The following is a 19,921-nucleotide window of genomic DNA, read 5'->3' as shown; positions in this document are numbered from 1 at the left end:
TTCACCATCCTCCCCGTACCCGTTGTATGTTCTATCCCAGCTTGTTTGTCAAGTCCATCGTTAGATGGAGTTACTTTGGATGTAGACTGCTGTAAATGAGAGGAGAGTTTGGCTCTATATTTTCAAAGCACTTTATAAGCATTAAATAATTACTCCTACAGCAGCCCTTTGAAATAAGTAAATTATGTTGATGGAATGATGTGTGTGTCTTAGTCTGTACTGAAGACAATTATTTTCCCAAAAAACAAATTTCTACTACATACTGCCTCTATGCAAAATGAATACTTCAAGCCTAAATACTACCACTCTGAAAAGCCTATGAGCAGATATATTCAGATGGAAATTTCCCATACCCATGTGCTATTGCATTAGTGCAAATCTACCTAATTACTGCCTGATGAGGCCATTCATGCTTCCTTTAAGAAAAAAAAGCCAGCTAATGATATTGTAACAGCACCATAATATTCTAAGTGCAGCATTAATATAAATGAGCAGCATACAGTGATCCATTCAGTCCTTTGGAAGCAGCCCCCAAAAGAAATGTACTGGGTGTCTTTCTGGCTATGCAGAAATGTATGAACTGTTCATCTTGACATTGTGGTTACAGTATGTTTGTAGTTCTTCATATGCTTCTGCCAAGTAACTGAAGCAAGTTTAACAAGGTGCGGTGAGGAAGTGTGATGTCACATGCAGCTCTTACAGGAAACAAGCTAGAAGATATTTAGGGGAACTTCAGAATTTGGTGATTTCCAACGGATTAAACAACAGGTTAGTCTTTCTGAAATGGCTGTTTCTACCCGCTCTAAAGATGTGTAATATGCATTTTTAAAGGTCCCTTTTAACAGTTGATTAGGAGGGCTTTAGCAGAAAACTTATGTTAGTAGCTGTTTGTAAGCATGACCTATTACAGGAACAAACATGGAGACTATTATGAGCATGAAAAAGTAGCATTTAGCATGGCTTGCTGTATTGGGATGGTGTAGACTTGAATTGTTTAAAAAAATACGAACTTATTAAATTAGATTTACACTGTGGAAATACTCCTACTATCTGTTTTTGTTTGTTTGTTTGTTTGTTTTGTCGTGGAGGGGTCTTTTTAGATTCTTTATATTGAACAAAGGAATCGATTTTATAAAACGAAAGTTCAGGTGCTAATAAATACAGTAAAGTACTTTTTAAAAGGTAGATACAAATTGTCAGCTAGTGTAAGAAATTTTGATATTAAATGGAGAAAATCTACAATTCCTTTTCTTTTAACATACATAAATTCTTGTTTAGTCACTTAGTGCAGGATTCTTATTTTCCCTTCTCTCCATTCTGCTCTTTTCCCACACCCACCCTAGATTTCCTATGGAGATTCTTTCTCAATCTTTCCTCTACTTTGAGTTTCCCGTGCTTGGAAATCTGTAAGTGTCTAAAATGAAACTGAACCAATATCTTTCATGTTCCACCTGGAATACACAGGCAAATAAGTAGACAGAATGAGATCTTCTTCTTTCTAAATTTTAAATCCAGACTAAATTTTTCTTTTAAGCGGTCAAAAGATATGTAAAATTTTAAACATTACTAGAGCATTGTATTTTAAAAAACCAAAAGGTTTTTGAAAGTCAGAAAACTCAGCATGAAAGTTAAAAATAAAAGAAACCTCTGAAAGGTAGGAAATAGAATGTTGTACTAGTACTTCTAAAAAATCTAAGCAGAGATCCTGAAATCAAGATAGAGACATATTCTTAATTGAGTTATTGCATTCTTACCAAAAAAAAAAAAAAAAAAAAAAAGGAGTCCTTGTGGCACCTTAGAGACTAACAAATATATTTGGGCATAAGCTTTCGGGTTTTAGCCATGAGTATAAAATCATTCAGCAGCATGTCAAGGACCATGCTGTCCCTTGCCAGGCTGTTCCTCCTACTTGCCCCTGGATAGTAACACAAGATCCTCCTACAATGGCTGTTCCTGTGCTACTGCTCCTCTCCTCATCCTAGCAGCACATGAAAGCTCCTTGCATTGGTCCTACATGGAGCTTTGAAACTCTGCAAGGCAGAAGCTCCTGCAGAAGTCCAGCTTCTGTCAATCCTTACTTGAGTAACTCTCAAGGTCTGCAGAGTTTATAAACCCAGGAGGCTGCAAGCAAAAGCTGTCCGATTCAGGTCTGAGAAGTTTTGTACGCTTTGTTAAAAAGGCTCTTAGCCCTAGCTGAGTTTCCCTGATCCTGCAGAACTCAAGTTTTGCAAGCTCCCAAACTCATTAAGAATCTCTGCTCCAGTGGAGTATATAGTCTTTACCAGGACACTGTGGACTCTCTAAAACCCAGGTACTTCTCAGAGGTTCACCAATAAAATTAAAATGAGCACCCCTCTTCTTGCAAAAAATAAATAAAGGCATTACTCCTCATTGAGGATGGAAGAATAATCTGAATGATGAAATTTCTTTGAATTATAACATACTCCAAAAAGATAGGAAACCTCTCTTTTAAAAAATAAAACTCTTTGATTAGTTTTCAAATGCCTTGTCATGTTACTGACTAGACTTTCAAAAATCACCACTTCTGACAGGGGACTAAACAAGAGACATTGACGGCAGATTGGTGTAGCAAGAGGACAGGTAAAAATTGGGCATATAATGTAAACTTAGTCACAGTATAAACTATAAAGAAGTAACCATCTCTCCATGATAGCTAATGCGTGAGTTTCACGGGATTGCCGTATAGCTAATTGTTCCGATATTACATTGTGAGGGGAAATAGTAAACAAAAGTAAAGTATAAGAATGGCCATAATGGGTCAGACCAAAGGTCCATCTAGCCCAGGATTCTGTCTTCTGACAGTGGCCAGTGCCAGGTGCCCCAAAGGGAATGAACAGGTAATCATCAAGTGACCCATCCCCTATTGTCCATTCCCAGCTTCTGGCAAACAGAGGCTAGGGACACCATCCAATTTTCCATTTTCAGACTGTGTTATTTTAGTTAAAATCCCAGCTCCTGGAATCATATATATACTGAGAATTTCAGCTTTCAGTGGAAGAAGGAAAAAAAAAGTAAGATTCTACCCATCATGGTCACAGAGAAAAGATAGACACATGAAGCCTAAAGGCTCAAAATCAAAAGGCAAATAAAAGACCCAGAAAGCTGGTGTGTAAGTCAATCTCTCACTTTTTGAATGCATGGACTTGGCAATACTGGAAAATGTTAAAATAAAAATGTTAAAATAAAACTTTCAGTCCATAGGAACAGTGACATTTGCATGGTGTGTGTTCTGTTAGTCAGAGATCGTATGCTTGTCTCCATCAGCTGGGACTCTTATTTCTGTGCAGTTCTTCGTAGTGGGCACATCAGTGGCTGGCAGCTTTTTTGTTAAATATGATACAAATGTGATTAAATCATGAGGTCTTCCCAACCGTCCCCATCGTCCGTCCGTGTCCCTGTCCCCCCCACCGCTGCTGCCATGCTCCTTTTGTGCTCAGTGTGAGGCTTAGGTTTTGTCTACATGGAGAGCTGCACCAGTTTAACTCAAGGTGTGACTCTAAAATGATTTAGTTAAAACAGTGCAAACCCTGGTTGGACATTATTTCAGTTTAATAGTGGTTTAGCATAAATCAATTAGGAATTAATGTAAACTAAATCAAAATATGCTACTCTTAATCCAAAATAAGTGTGATCCACACTGGAGTTTGCAGCTGGTATTTAAATCAGTTTAAAAATGAATTTTGTTAAGCGACTGCAACTTTCTCATGTAGTCAAGGCCTAAGTTTCATTCTGCCACCAAGAGTGAAGGCAAATGACCAGAACAATTAAAAGAAGTACAAAAGAAGGGGAGCTAGGAGAATCAAAAATCAGAAAGCAAACAATGGGGTCAGGAAACTTTTTCTATAAAACAGGCTACTGTGTCAGTCTCTTATATAGAAAAGGGGAAAGAATATTAATTTTTCAGACAAATTAAAAAGGAGGGCTGCAAAAAGAGAATAGAATATAAAATGGATCTCGAGGGAGAGAGAAACTAAAACAAAATATAAAAATAGAACCAGATGGGGACAAATTCTGTGCTCAGATAAATATGCATCTTCCACTGAAGTTGATGAAGGGGGGCCAGGGGTATTCTTACATCTGTCTAAGGGTATTATTTGATCCTTAGCTTGTAAAGTAGAGAATTTGATTTGTTTGTGTTTCTATCTATGTTCTGGTTGAATTCTGCAGGGAAGAAAGCACACAACTCTGTAAGTTTGTGGTAGTTTAGAAGTGACCTGCAAATAATAATTAGGGCTGTCAAGTGATTAAAAAAATTAATCATGTGATTAATCGCACTATTAATAATAGAATACCATTTATTTAAATATTTTGGATGTTTTGTACATTTTCAAATATCCTGATTTCAATTACAACACAGAATACAAAGTGTACAGTGCTCACTTTTTATTTATATTTGATTACAAGTATTTGCACTGTAAAAAAAACAAAAGAAATAGTATTTTTCAATTCACCTAATACAAGTATTATAGTGCAATTTCTTTGTCATGAAAGTTTAACTTACAAATGTAGAATTATGTACAAAAATCTGTTTTATTTTTTAATGCAATGTAAAATTTTAGAGCCTGCAAGTCCACTCAGTACTATTTCTTGTTCAGCTAATCGCTAAGACAAACAAATTTGTTTACATTTTCAGGAGATAATGCTGCCCGCTTCTTGTTTACAATGTCACCTGAAAGTGAGAACACGTGTTCTCATGGCACTGTTATAGCCAGCGTTGCAAGATCTTTATGTGCCAGATGCGCTAAAGATTCATGTGTTCCTGATGCTTCAACCACCATTCCAGAGGACATTCTTCCATACTAATGATGGATTCTGCTCGATAACAAAGTAGTGAGGACTGACGTATGTTCATTTTCATTATCTGAGACAGAAGCCACCAGCAGAAGGTTAATTTTCTTGTTTGGTGGTTCGGGTTCTGTAGTTTCTGCATTGGGGTCTTGCTCTTTTAAGACTTCTGAAAACATGCTCCACATCTCATCCCTCTCAGATTTTGGAAGGCACTTCAGATTCTTAAACCTTGGGTCGAGTGCTATAGCTATTTTTGGAAATCTCACATTGGTACCTTCTTTGCATTTTGTCAAATCTGCTGTGAAAGTGTTCTTAAAACGACATGTCCTGGCTCATCATCCAAGACTGCTATAACATGAAATATATGGCAGAATGTGGGTAAAACAGAGCAGGAGACATACAATTTCCTCTGGAATGGTGGCCGAAGCAAGAAGGGGCATACAAACTTTTAGCATATCTGGCATGTAAATACCTTGCAATGCCGGCTAGAAAAGTGCCATATGAATGCCTGTTCTCACTTTCTGGTGACATTGTAAATAAGAAGAGGGCAGCATTATCTCCTGTAAATGTAAACAAACTTGTTTGTTTTAGCGATTGGCTGAACAAGAAGTAGAACTGAGTGGACTTTGTTTTGTTTTTAGTGCAGTTATGTAACAAAAAAATCTACATTTTGTAAGTTGCACTTTCACGACAAAGAGATTGCACTACAGTACTTGTATGAGGTGAATTGAAAAATACTATTTCTTTTCTTTATCATTTTTACAGTGCAAATACTTGTAATAAAAAATGTACACTTTGATTTCAATTACAACACAGAATACAGTATATATGAAAATGTAGAAAAACATACAAAATATTTAACAAATTTAAATTGGTATTCTATTGTTTAACAATACAATTAAAACTGATTAATGGTGAATAATTTTTTAAATCGTGATTACTTTTTTTTAATTGTATGAGTTAACTGCGATTAATCGACAATCGTAATAATAAAGTTTAAGAAATTCCAGATTTAGAAATGTGCTGAATTTTCCCCACAAAAAGGAGTAATAGGAGTGTTTAGCACAGGGGTGGACAAACTTTCTGGCCTGAGAGCCACATCGGGGTTCCAAAACTGTGTGGAGGGCTGGTGTAGTGTATTAAATTGCTCCCCGTAGGAATATGCTACTTACGGTGTACTACTTATGGCTCTCGCAGCCTTGCTGCCCCGCAGGAGCATGCAGCCCCACTGCCCAGAGTGCTGGCAGCATGGTGAGCTGAGGTGCCGCGGGCTAGCTTCCCTAGCCGAGAGCTCAAGGACCAAGCAGGACAGTCCCGTGGGCCGTAGTTTGCCCACCTTTGGTTTAGCACAACACTTATTCACTCACCAATTCCTGCTGTGTCTGAATCCAGCTTGCATTGTGCTGGTGACTTCACACCTGTCACAGAACAAACTGCTATGGCTTGAAGCTGACCCATCCTACAGGGTCTGATGAGTGAACAAAAATGCATAGCATTGTAACTAATATGTATCTGAACCTAATAGGCTAGAGTCCGAGATTAGAGCAAGCTTCCAATGTGCATTTCACTTGATTAGTATAGTTCACCCAGGGACATCAGATGGAGCAGGAGTTAGTCTGGATGTTTGACATAAAAATATAGGTAAGTTTTATAAGTTGTTAACCTGCTGAATGATCCCCTTATCCTACCCGGAAGGGCATTCACTACGCTATTCCAGAGTCACTGGATTTTTAAAAAGACAATTTTCAGATCTTTTTTTAAAGCCGTTTCATTGCCTATAGCAATGTGCCCCATCTGCTGAGTTGGCCAACAGTATCTTTTGCCTGTTGTGGTATTTGCAGTACTTCCCTCACATGCCTTGGTCCCCTCCCCTTGTTTGAATTCAAGTTCTGCAAATCATTTCTGTAAGCGGCTGTTCAGGGTGGCTGGAGGGCTTGGGGGTTGGTTTCAACTTTTGCAGGCATTTTTCTATAGTATTAAACTTCAGAAAAGCCTGTTTATTATTAACCTATTCACTGAGTCTTGGTTCCTTCAGGGGGGCAACTGCAGAAGCACCATTCAGTCTCCTCAGAACATAACCACCCGCACATGCTTGTTGTGTCCGATTCTGCTTTCACTTATGTTGGTTTTTACACTGGTGTAAGTCCACTGACAGACTTACATTCATGTGGGACTAAAATCAAGCTCTTGCCTTATTAGAGTCAAGTATTGCCTCTGAGTGCGCACACAGCATCTTTGTGCCTTCACCAATTTGCCCAAAGAAAAGGGGGAGCATCCCCTTGGCACAACTGCCAGAGTTTCCTGTACAAATTCTCACTGCCCTGAGCAAATGCATTTCCTCCCTGGTGGCAAAAATAGATGCATGTATAAGTGCAGGGGCTTCTGATAATTTGGCCCTCTGTAGATACCAGTTCCATGCTTTTGTCCTGTTAAACCACTCGACTTTGGCAATGTCAACATTCTCTTTAACACAGAGCCCCTGGTATGTGTGGGAGGCTTGGGATCTGTGGCGTGGGGGTACATAGAGCCTGAGGTGGTGGGGAGAGTTGCAGCGAGTCCTTGAAAGATAGAGGGGTTAGGTAGGGTGGCATAGAGGGAGCTTGTGGGCGAGAGTAGAGGGGTGCAAGGTGACAGTAAGTTCAGATACAGAAATAACAAAGTGTGTGTGACCTACTAGTCATTACTTTTTAGAAGGTTCCTTATTGCACCAAAAAAAAAAAATTGGAAGGATTTTCCTGGGGAAGAATTAATGGCGATGTTGGCGGGTTGTTTGAAATCCTTCTGATGTGGCAGTTTTCTTTCCTGGTGCCACAGGAATTATTTAAATTCTGGCTGTTCCAAGGTTAAATGTATCAGATCCTGAGCCAGACCCACAAGCAAATTGGCATGCACAGTATGTTTTTCCAAAGTTAACTGCGTCTTAGAGCTGTAAGATTGTATCAGCAGCAGATCAGGAGCTCACAGAAGGGCTTGCTTTGACCAAGCATCATGAATTTCTACTTGTCCTAACTCCTGAATTTGTATAAACAATTATTTTGCAAGTTTGCATATTTGGATCCATAACTATAGCTGTACTATGAAGCTACATCTTAAGATTGGACTGGGCTTTTTTACCAAAGAAAAACCACCTTCTCCAGTTAATGCTTCTGTGGTAGAAGGCTTGATGGAGGTGCAGTTTAATGGACTATGATATGCAGGAGGTCAGAGGACTAGATGATCGAATTGTGCCGTGTCTATAAACTCTCTACAGATTCACAGCTGGTTGGCTAACTTAGCTTGATGTAAAGGTGATGCATTCTTTCCATGGGTCTTTACCAATAAATACAACAATCAGTAAGTGTCTGTTTTCAAATTCATTTTGAGTAGGTGCTAGTGGGAGCTTGGCATTATTCCAGGGATCCACAAATATGGACAAAAGTGAAATTTTATGTATTTCTTCCTTTTGTGCCATCAGTGGCAGAATTCACCCTTTTGCTGAAAAAGTGGCAGGGATTTAGTAGGATTCCCTGTTGAGCCACGCTGCTATCAAAAGGGTGCCATCCCCCCCCCTCTAGTGCTGCATCTTTCCTTGATTTGGGATGCCTTCATAGTTTCCAAGATCAGAAGGTACCACTGTGATCACCTAGTCTGACCACCTGTGTAGCGCAGGCCAGAGAACATCTCCAAAATAATTCCTAGAGCAGATCTTTTAGAAAAACATCCAATGGCAAAGACTTAAGATTTTGTCAGTGATTGGGATTTTTATTCTCCATGGTCATGTTGCATGCCTGTGTTTATAAGACCCATCAAACACAGGCCTTTAGCAGACTTTCTGCTTTACCTTGGCAGGAAAGTCACTGTCTCAAGGGCAGAGATGATGAACAAGTTCTTGGAAAGAGCTAGAAAAGAGAGCACATCTGTAAGTTTGTATGGCTGCAGCTATTTATTATGAAATACCAGGTCAATACTGTCAATATGTCCAAACTCGTGCGTTCAGGAAACTGAATGTTTTTATAAGAACACTTGCATTTCTCCCGAATTAGTGGCGATGTGTGCTGTAACGGAAAGTTTAGTGCTGTATGAGGGAGGAGTAACACTGATGCATTGTCTTACACTGGTCCTATTCCAACTTCACAGTGTATGGCTAATTTCAGAGTCTCTGTATTGACAGCTTACTTTGACATTGCTCCAGCTACTAATGAAAGCTGATGGATTTATTTTTAAAGTGTGGGGAAACAGCAAACTTTATATTACTAGAAAGGCAATGAGAACTTTCAAATGTATGGTACAATAGTATATTCAATGCTAAAACATTTCAGAAAGTGTAACTGACATGTTATTGCTAGGTTCCTCCTGAAGATTTGACTCTCCTAGTTTGAAGTCATCAGATGCATTGGGTTTGTTGTGTTATGCATTGTGACAGAGTATGGAGGTACTATCCATCACCAGCACCCAAAGGGTTAACTCTAGGTCTCTGCTATACACAGATGTTCATAGCAAGGTAACAAAGCAGGCCTAGAAATTGCAAGCCAGAGGCAGCAGTTAATTCTATGCCCTGAGCCAGGACCCAGACACTAAGAACTAATATTTACACTGAATTTCTGGCTGTGTAAAACCAGTTTGTTTTGTTGTAAATAGAGCTTCCTAAAGAATAACAAGTTAATGAGGAACATAGGTGGCATGAAGTGCTGTGGTGTAAGTGGATGGAATCTTTTTCACCTTCCACTGGCTTTGTCCATTGTGGTCCTTTTCCCCTCTATAATTTCTCACCATTGCTGCTCTAAACAGGATTAGATGAACAGCACCTTGCCTACATTACACTAATGAAGCTACACTAGTGGTAGCAATAGCAGGAAATCTGAAGGTGAAAGAAAAGCTAATGTAGACACAGCCTGTGAGTCACTCTGGTTGATTAAAAGCACCTTGACGAATTCAATAATTGCAAAGTCCAAATCTTGCAAGGTCTTTCTGTCTCTTGCAAGATCACCATCCTGGGCTGCAGTGTTAGGGTAACATTTGCTCTCTTGAGAATAATGCTTTCATGACTGAACAAAGGACCACAAAAGCCCCCTGCTAGTTATAGAGTTGACCTAGACACAAAGCTAGAGATGGGTCTGGGGTTCCTCCATCCCACTTGAAGGTTTGGGGGCTCAGGTTTGAGGTGGTTCTTCATTTCTATACCTGTATCTAATTCAGAGATTTGAGGAACTGGGCTTCAGTCCACATATTCTAAACTCCATTTCCAAACCCATTTAAATTAAACCCAATTTATCTTTGTCCATGCTGTCCAGTCAATCATGGTTTAACCAGAGTTAATCTGCACAGGTTTTAAACTATACATTTTAAACGTGCTGAGCAAATCTGGGACCCAACACCGTGCTGCTGCTTGCCATTCCCGTTATAAAGAGGAAACTGAAGGGAAGACTAGCTGCCATTCCTTGAGTTCCTCCAATTTAGGGACTACAACACAAAACATGCCACAGTCAATCTGTAAATCACTTTCTCTTGTTGCGAGGGGATATTTCTTTATGCTGTTGAACTTCAATGTGTTAGTAATGATTGAGATGTTAAACACTGGTCACGAAATTCAATTGTTTCCCTCACTATTTGTAACACCTCTTCCTTGAGCATAGTAAGTACTTTGCACAGGTACTGAAATGTGCATTTAAGAGTATATAATGTATTACAGTGTGTATATAGAAAAGGAGTACTTGTGGCACCTTAGAGACTAACCAATTTATTTGAGCATGAGCTTTCGTGAGCTACAGCTCACTTCATCGGATGTGTGTATATATAGGTATATATAATGTACTACAGTGTGTATATATAGGTGAGTTTGCATGTGGCTTCATGTGTGCTGGGGTTCTGTCTCCTTCAAAATGTGCAAAATTATAAATAGATGATTGGAGGAGGCCCCAGGAGACAAGGGCTCAGTGTGCCTGGTGGCCGGAAATGCCACCGAAAGTGTCAGAGACCTTAAATTAGGGGACTCAAACTCAAGTTACCTTAGGGCCAGTCCTCAAATCCTCCCAGCGGGCCAATAATGTCACTGAAGATTAGAAAAGAAAAGATTCGATTAGATTCAGAAAAGAAAACGTTTATATTGTATTTTTTATTTCAAATTTCTTAGAAATAATAAAACTGCCATACAACTTTATACAATTCGTCACCTGCCAGAGAGTTTTCAGTGTTTGCCAGACACCTGGCATCGCTTCAGTTCTGTCGGTTTGTTGATGTTTGGCCTCCGTGACTGAGCAGTTGAAACCTTCAGGATTGCAGCAAGGTGGGCATCAGATAGTTTAACTGGCTTGCTGTCTGGAGCAGAGTGTATTGTGCTTATGTGTAGTAGACGGAGCTCCCTCTCCATTGTACAACCACTGCCGATGAATTTCACTGATCTTGAACAATTATTTTTAAACCTAATTTCTCATCTGGAAGTTTTACTGAGCTTCTCTTTGGGCTCTGAGAACACACTTGAGATACTTTAGCTCAAAGGAGGACTTCCTTCAGCTATTCTGAATGCCTGAGAACATGTGAATTCATGTGTGCTGCGATTCTGTGTCCTTCAGAGTGTGCAAAATTACAGAGTAAATCTGTAATGAAAGTGCCTCCTCAACCATGCAGAAATTAGTGGTGCTCAGGAGCACTAAATGAATTTTCATATATTCCACTTTATTTCTCACTCAGCTTGTGAAATTGACTGATTTAGTGAACCTTTCAGAGTGTCTACGCTGCAGCTGGGAGTGAGTCTCCTAGCCTGGGTAATAAATTTGTTAGTCTCTAAGGTGTCACGAGTACTCCTTTTCTTTTAGCCTGGGTATACAGACTTGTGCTAGCAGGGCTCAAGCTAGCATGCTAAAAATAGCAATGCGGATGTTCCAGCTCAGACAGAAGCGTGGGCTGTGAAGTCCACCTGACCTCTTAGGCTTAGGAGCCAAAGCTGGAATGACCACATCACTACTTTTAATGTACTAGCTCTAGGGTTACCATTTGTCCATATTTTCCTAGACATGTCCGGCTTTTTAGTTCTTAAATCACTGTCTGGGAGGAATTTTTAGATATCTAAAACGTCTGGGATTTTGCCACATCGGTCGGGGATGCCTTTTGTCCCAATATCTGGGACCGCTCACCTCACCGCGCGCACCAAAGTCCTGGGGCAGCTCCTGGTGCCGACCTCCAGCAGGAGCATGCAGTGTGGGTGGCCCCTAGGCACAGAGGTGGAGGGGGGTCTCCGTGTGCTGCACCGGCTCCCTCCTGCCCAATCAGAGCTGGGGGGGTGGAGCTTGCAGGCACCAGTAGAGAGCCCTCCCCCACCCCCCCCGACCCGACCCTAGGAGGAACCAGAGGGACCTGCCGGATGCTTCCCAGGAGCCGCCCCAGGTAAGCACCACTGGGACTCCCCACCTCGCCCTCTGGCAGGTCCCTCTGGCTCTTAGGGTCAGGGCGGAGGGCTCTTTGCACGCTGCCGGCGCCTGCAAGCCCCGCTCCGCAGCTCTGGCACGGAGCTTGTGCTTGTGGCGGGTGCAGCACGTGGAGATTCCTCGGCTGCCCTGATCCTAGGAGGCAGAGGGACCTGTGGCAGCATGGCTGAGTAGGCGACTGGGGTGGGGTGAAGAGGCGAGTGGTGAGCCAGCAGTGGGTGGAGGGGGGAGAGTAGGTGAGCGAGGGGGGGCCAGTGGCTGGCGGGCGGGCGGGCAAGGAGGCAAGTGGCAGACGGGGAGGGTGAAGAGGCGAGCGGTGAGGGAGCCAGCAGCGGGTGGGGTCCAATGGGGCGGGGAGGGGGTGGAGTTGGGGCAGGGCTGGGGGGCATGAGCAAATACCCTCCCATGGAGTGTCCTCTTTTTTGAATATTCAAATAGGGTAACCCTAGCTAGCTCAAACCCTGTTAGCACAAGTTTATTGGCCTAGGCTACGATGCTCGCCCCAGCTGCAGTATAAACATATCCTTATAGTTGGGTCCTGCATTTCTGAGAAACCACCTCTTTCCATGTTTTAGACCAGCAGCTGAGATCATGTGGGATGCTCAAGCTGATAAACCCAAAATTTACACACTTGGTGAGCCTTGATGCTGGATCTTGTTTCCTCCTTTGGTCTGGCAGAATTGTGTGTTGACCATCCCCTCCCAGCATGTTGTAGGGCTATCAATTCATGGAGGTCTATAATTCATCATTCTTTGCAGCTTCCAACAATCCTCATTCACTAGTCAAATACTTAGTTTTCTGCAGCTTGCATAAAACATTTCTGAAATGAACCGTGCTATGAACTGGAGCCGTAAAGGTGCACTTCTGTAACCTCAGCATGGGAAAGTCTCTCTTGACGTTCTTGCTGTGCCTTAAGTAGTATATTTGATGCCCCAACATGTGGGCCCCCTGCTTGCCTATGCTCATGTGTTTGTCAATGGCACCCAACTCATCTAATTTAAAACTGGCTGACCACCTTATATCTGCTGTGAAAAGGTTCAGATGGGCAGGCTGACTGATGCTGCAAGTGTTCTGGGTTCTGTAATAAATCCCTCTGCTGGGCCAGCAATGCTGTATTATGTGACAGAAGAGAACTGTACTGAAGCTCTCTCCAAGACAAACCTTTGAAAGCAGTGCCTTAAAACTATGAGTTTGTTTAAATTTAGGTGCCCAAGTTCAAAAAATTTGGTGTGGATCTATAGGTGAATGTGCTAAATGTTTCTGGAAGAAAATGATGGAGTTCTGTAGATTTCAGACACACACACACACAGCAGGAATAGAATACGGTTCCTCTCCATACGCAGAATGGGGGCTTTAATCTGGCAAATCGAGTTGACAGTGTGACTTAACTTCCACCTAATGTTAGCACTGCTATGAACTGAAGAGGAATTACTTGTTTAATGAAAAATTTAAAAGTACCGCATAAAACTGATGGAAAACAGAGACTCTACTTGGTTATCTGCTGCAGCAATAAGGGGAGGAACATCTTTCTGGTGTGTCTTTTTATTTCATAAATGCAGTGTTTAGAAACCTACTTTAATTATGGGACTTCTAAAGGGACAGTAAAATTGTTAGATTAAATGGGGGTGGCTTAATAGGCTGTCCAAATTTGTGGTGTTTATGCAGCTGCATTAATTGTCAACTTAAAGTGAGCATTTCTGTAACTATGTGCGAATTTCATTGGCCAAATGCCAAGTTCAGCCATCCCATTAACGTGCCCACATTTTAAAAACTGGGCTCTGTATTTTAATCTTCTCTCATCTCTCTTGGGGCCAAATTCAGTAAATACAGTGCTCCGCCCACTTACATTTTTGAGCAAGACCCAGAAAATACATAATTATGGGCTTGCCCAGCCTTGCCAAGTTGAAGTTTTGTTGAATCTGAACTTCCATGAGTGAAATAAAATATATTTTGATCATATTTACACTATTAAAAGCTAAGTGGAAATTAAGCCAGTGAAGAACAAAGTATATTTGCATTAATGAGACTTTACTGTATGAATCAATTTATAAAACATTTATGAAAAATGTGTTTAAAAAGTTCACCTCTCTTTTCCAAGTGCCTTATGATGTGATATTTCTTTTTTTCCAAAGAGCAGCCCTGGAAATACTACATACAAGACTGAATGTTTTCTATTACTCAGGGTTATTTTCCAGAATGGCCTGGAAGGAAATATTGGGTGATGGGAACAGCAAACGAGCATTGATGGCTAAACTACCTGCATAAGGATAAAATATCAAATGCAAGTACTGAATGCAGAGGTTTGGGGTCCTCTGCGGGGCCGCGAACAAGTTTCAGGGGGGCCGCCAAGCAAGGCCAGCATTAGACTCACTAGGGCCCCGGGCACAAAGCTGAAGTCCCAGCGCATGAGGCTGAAGTCCAGGGCCCTGAGCCCTGCCACCCAGGGCTGAAGCCAAAGCCTAAGCAATGTAGCTTTGTGGGGGCACCTGCAGCATGGGGCCCCAGGCAGTTGCCCTGTTTGCTACCCCCTAATGCGAGCCCTGGCTTTTATATGCAGAAAACCAGTTATTGTTGCACAGATGGGCCGTGGAGTTTTTATAGCATGTTGTGAGAGGGGCTCAGAAAGAAAACTGTTGAGAGCCCCTAAGCTGTAGTGTCCTTATTCAGTGCATTAGAGGTGAATCCGTGGGCTTCCAGCTGCTATTCCATCAGATAGGCTGGAATAGCAGTCACTTGGAGGTATTTTGGAGGCAAATACAGACTAACACGGCTGTTACTCTGAAACTTACCCTTCTGAGTCTCCTGTGTAGGAATTTCTGGATAGAGCCACTGGATCTATGTAATCACAAATCCAGTGGTCCCATCCCTAATCTGTTCCAATGGCTTGTGGCTGGTGTGGCACACCCTTCACAGTGCACAGGGTATGGAGGAACCCCCATTCAGCCATTCCACCTGCAATACTGCATGCTTTTACAGGGCTACCACTGGGGCTTCTGCAGGCCCCCACAAAGCTGTTCATTTTACCTGACGTGCATTGTCTGCAGAACAACATGTAGACATGGAGGGCACACCCATGCTTCCTGGGTTTATCGACTGGGGCCTAGATCCACAAAGGGACTTAGCCATTGTGATGCTGAGCTTTGCAGAGCCTAACTTTCAGGTGCCTAGAAAATCATGGAACAACACTGTGATTGACAATGCCGGAGTTAGATGCTCAGGCTCCTGTACAATGAATGGGGGGAGAGAGGCACTTTAGACTGTGATCCACAAAACCAGCATGCTAGCTGGGGAGCCACCTAAGCTAATCAATGGGAGAGGGGGCATGAGCTGAGCTGAGCCCTGTCCCCACTCAGAGATAGATGCCTGAACTGGGGCTGCAGGAAGGTGCCTATCTCTGCTTGCAGTCCTTGAACGGTGGAAAGCTAGGTGTTCATGCACTAGGCTATAGAGTCATTCTAACTCTCTCTGGCCCAGTTAATATTTAATTATCTAAATGAGGGAGAGATTTAGGGATACACACATTAGAATAGCCCAGTGGTCAAGGCACTCACCTGAGACATGGCAGATCCCTGTTCAAATCTCTCCTTCCCTTCAGAAGGATGGGGGAGTTGAACCAATGGCCTCCCACATCCTAGCTGAGTACCTTATCCTCTAGACTAAAGCAGCTTATCTGGCTCCTCTGTCCATTTGTGTGAACTCACCTGAGGGGGCCCAATCCAGTAGGCATCCTCTGAGCACACATGCCAGAGTGGACCCTGTGACTGACAGTGCAGGGAGTGAACCAGTGAGCCTGCACTCTGATCACTTAGATGTTAATCAGTTCCCCTTGAGAAAACTGACAAGGGTAATTAGACAATCTGGATGGATGGAATAAGGAGCCAATTACCTCCTCCACCCCAGGTTGATAAAGAGGCAGGAGGGAAGTGCCGAGAGGGGAGCAAGAGGGGAACAGGGCTAGTTGAGCTTAGTAACATGAAGGCTCAAGGGAGGGAGAACTCTGTTTCTCTCAGGTCCTGGGGAAGGGCCAGAAGGTGCTGCTGGCGCTGTAAATAGACTATGGCACAGGGATTGTTGTGGAAATGATGGAGGGAACTTAAAAGAAAAAGGACAGGGTGAAGGCACAACTCCTGGAGTTCATGCAGTTTCCACGGGGAAGAAAGCGGGAGAGCCACACCCTGTGACCAGGGTTGGCTCCAGGCACCAGCTTTCGAAGGAGGTGCTTGGGGCGGCAGTTCATGTCCCACGGCGGCAATTTGGCAGCAGCTCTGCCGATCTTCCCACTACTGTGGCTTTCGACAGTGGCAGCAATTCAGCAGTGACTGCTTGGGGCAGCAAAATTGGTAGAGCAGCCCCTGCCTGTGACACGCCCCCACATGCAACCGAGCTGGCCAAACACTTATCTCCCTTGGTTTGTGAATCACTGTGGAGCTTAGGAAGGAGACAGGCATTCAGTCATAGAGGGACACAGAGTGTGCGTGCTCAAGGGCAGAAACATAGGCACCAAAGAGATGTCACTGCAAAAATATAGGCACTGAGCACCTTTAGGCACCTACAGGGTAAGATGGCAGCCGAGTGGGAATTTTGTGGATCACAGTGGTGCCTAAAAACAGGACTTGGCCACCTAAGTATGTTTGTGGATTGCACCCTATATAATTACTCCATATAAAATATTGCCACTCTGGAATAGTCTTTCTCCTCCAGAATCCTACCTCTGACAGTGGCAAGTGCCAGATATTCAGAACAAGGCATAAAAACCTATAATGCATTCAGCTGTTCAGTGTTATACCTGGGGGAGAGAATTTCTCCTGACCCCAGCTAATAATCTACTTGTCCCCTGAAGTTTAAACTGATAGCCCTTGTAATTTTATTATAGCTTCTGTAACTGAAGACTTTGGACCAGATCCTCAGGTAATGTAAATCTGTGTAAGTCCATTGACTTCGATGGAGCTATGCCAATTCAAATCAGCTGAGGATCTGGTCTTCTATTTTTATTTATTAAGCTGTTTGCCAGATGTTTATTAAGACAATGAGATAATATAGGTAATGAAATACATGGGATAAAAGCTACATTTTAATAGTGAAAAGCTGTTTGGACTTTTTTTAAGTAAATTGGATGTATGTAATATGGATTTTTGACCAATATTTAAAAACACCAGTTGTGATGCTAGACCTATTTAAATTGGAGTTAGCTGAACCATTTGTTTGGCTTGAGCCACCTACTGATATTTTGGAACTGTATTTTTGTTTGATGGATTTTTTTTTTAACAGCATCATCGGCATATTGCTTCCTTCATGCATTTCTCTGAAAAAGCTTACAGCAGAAGTTCCTGCTGGACAAATGTCAGGCAAGCCAGCTGATGGTGAAAGAACATAGCTGGTAAACTCTTGATTTTTTTTTCTTTTCGTGGCTTAAAATTATATCTCATTTGCTGATATTGCTATGGAATTAGGTGACGAAGCAAATTAAATTTTAGTAGAGTTCAGAGTCCAGTTTTTAAAACCAACCCCTTCAAACAAAAACAAAAAATCTAGGTCAGGATATTTAGAGTTGAGATTAAACCCTTGCATTTGAGTCACCCTGTGGGGTTGTTCAGGGTGTTTGCTTGTTTGTTTGGGGTTTTTTTAGTATTGCAGTTCACATTGTATGTGTGATCACACCTCCAAGCGTAGTACCGAAGAACCGCAGGGTCAGCTGTGGACAGTTTGAGGCTTAATTCTGCTCTAGTTGATTAAAGCAGATCCTCAATTTATTTTAGATGCCTTTTGCATGGGAACTTCCTCTTTTTTCCCTCTCTCTTTAATTTTAGGTTTAAAACCGCTTCTGAAAATTTGTTTAATTTGTTGGACGTTCTAAAATATTTACTGAAACTGTAGTGGCATCTCCAAATTTAAAAATGTGCTGTAAAATTAAAGGTAAAATCCAGATGAGGCTAAACTTTAGAGGGCAGAGACTTAGTTCAACCAGGCAAAAATGTGTAAGCACAGTTACTTTAACTGCTCATGCACAGGGATATATTGTCTCTCGTCTCTGTGCACATACAGTTATTCAATCTACATGCACATGTGCACAAGCATCTATGACATACAGACCTCTGACTCCTTCTATAAAAATAAATGTGGGCCAGAGAATTACCCAAGGGCATACTTTATTTTTAGAGGCTCTTTTGGAAGGAGGGCACTTGATAAAATGCCATTTAAAAACAAACAAACAAACAAAAAAAGCTTTCAGCATGCAAACATTAATAGTGTAATTTGGACTAATTTGCACTTCAATAGGTAAAGCTTTATTTTTAACTGAAATTTTGCATTGTTTATAAACTTGTATTTGGTTTCTATCAGTTATTTATATTTAGTAGTTTTTGCCTTTTGAAGTCTGTGGATATCTGGGAGCATGAGAAATGCAGGCATATGCCCAAAACATGTCTTCGCTTAGTATGACATCAGTTCACAAGCCCAAATCATCACTACTTGTGTGCAGGAGCACAGAGGAAAAGTCACAGGAAGTTCTTCATCTGGCCCCAGCCCTTCCATGCAACTGGCAGCACGTGTTGCAGGTTGCTCTCCCCAACCCCAAGAGGCAAGGTGCCAGCTGTGCTGAACGGGACAGAGGTTATATTTGAGCAGATTGTGAGTGTGGCCCCCAACCATCACCTTTCCTCCCCAGCAAGACAACCAGCACCGAGGGAGCACAAGACATACCTTTACTAATAAGGAGTAGTAGTGGATGCTGGTTAGTATATTCCCCTAATTTAGTATAGTGTTTGTGCATGCAGATGTATAGCTTGATGCCTTATCAACAATCTGTGTGCACAATCACAATTTAGTGACTCAACACAGTTATCTTTGCGCACCTGATCCCAAACATTTTGAGCCCCAGCTTCAATATCCTAAACATGCCATGAGCCTGAGCAAACTGCCACTAAAGTCAATGGGAGTCTATCCATTGCCTCTGAGAGTTGGATTAGACCCTACATCACTGCTTTCAGGGAGTTATGGGTGCTTACCACTTTGCAGGATCAGGCCCTATGTATATCTCTGTACTTTAGAACATGAAATACAATTTTAGCTATCTACATATCAATTCATTGTCTCCCCATACTCCAGAAAATTGACTGATATGGACTTCCACATCACAGACTTGTAAAGTACTTGGATTATAATGTTCTGGTACCATGGCAATCTTACTTAGTTGGAATTTTCCACATACACAACTCTCCTGGATTTCCACGATGGAATTCTTGGTTGCCTCGGGCTGGTGGGGAACAACTGTTGTGGACCAATAAAATGTTACTGTGTTGGTGACAGCTATCACTCGGCACATATCTGCTCTCATACTGGTTCTTTACATGCAATTTTGTTTTGCCTTTACTTTCTTCTGAACTAATGTACTTTGTTTTATTGGATCTGTTCTGGGGTCCTGTGCGTGATTTGTTACTAAGTACATTGAAATTTTTGAGAGATTTGGAGAGGGTAAGGAATTTTTCAGCAGGATAATTAGGGTTAGTGTTACCAGAAAGAGTTCACTGGGTTCTGCTGGCTCAACAGTTATAAAAGAAATGGGTCTAATTCTCTAGGAGAAGATCTGAGAGGAGCCTTAAGAGCAATCATGCTCGGGGGCCAGTATGAGCTGAACGTTATCTTATTGTTGGGGGGAGGGGGTTTATTAGAGGATAAACATCCAGGAAGGGTGAGTTTGGACTCCATAGCATGCC

The 19,921-nt window shown here is 42.0% G+C and overlaps 1 protein-coding gene across 12 annotated transcripts in view; it reads left to right on the top strand.

The window, feature by feature from the left end:
• WIPF1 (WAS/WASL interacting protein family member 1) overlaps window positions 1-19,921 on the top strand; it is a 100,116-nt gene that overhangs the window by 23,857 nt on the left and 56,338 nt on the right. For 6 of the 12 annotated variants that reach the window (XM_073305908.1, XM_073305909.1, XM_073305906.1 and 3 more), the window contains 3 exons: window positions 10,919-11,071; window positions 14,392-14,490; window positions 17,478-17,586. The exons of 3 other annotated variants lie outside the window; for them this stretch is intronic. The gene's annotated coding sequence lies outside the window, so the exon portion shown is untranslated. Of the gene's footprint in view, window positions 1-226; window positions 769-10,918; window positions 11,072-14,391; window positions 14,491-17,477; window positions 17,587-19,921 lie in introns of those variants that run through there. 3 more of the 12 variants (XM_073305910.1, XM_073305912.1, XM_073305911.1) reach the window with 2 other exon arrangements.

The sequence above is a fragment of the Lepidochelys kempii genome, chromosome 11, assembly GCF_965140265.1.
Source record: "Lepidochelys kempii isolate rLepKem1 chromosome 11, rLepKem1.hap2, whole genome shotgun sequence".
Classification (NCBI taxonomy): Eukaryota; Metazoa; Chordata; order Testudines; family Cheloniidae; genus Lepidochelys; species Lepidochelys kempii.
This window is presented reverse-complemented; position numbering and strand designations above follow the sequence as displayed.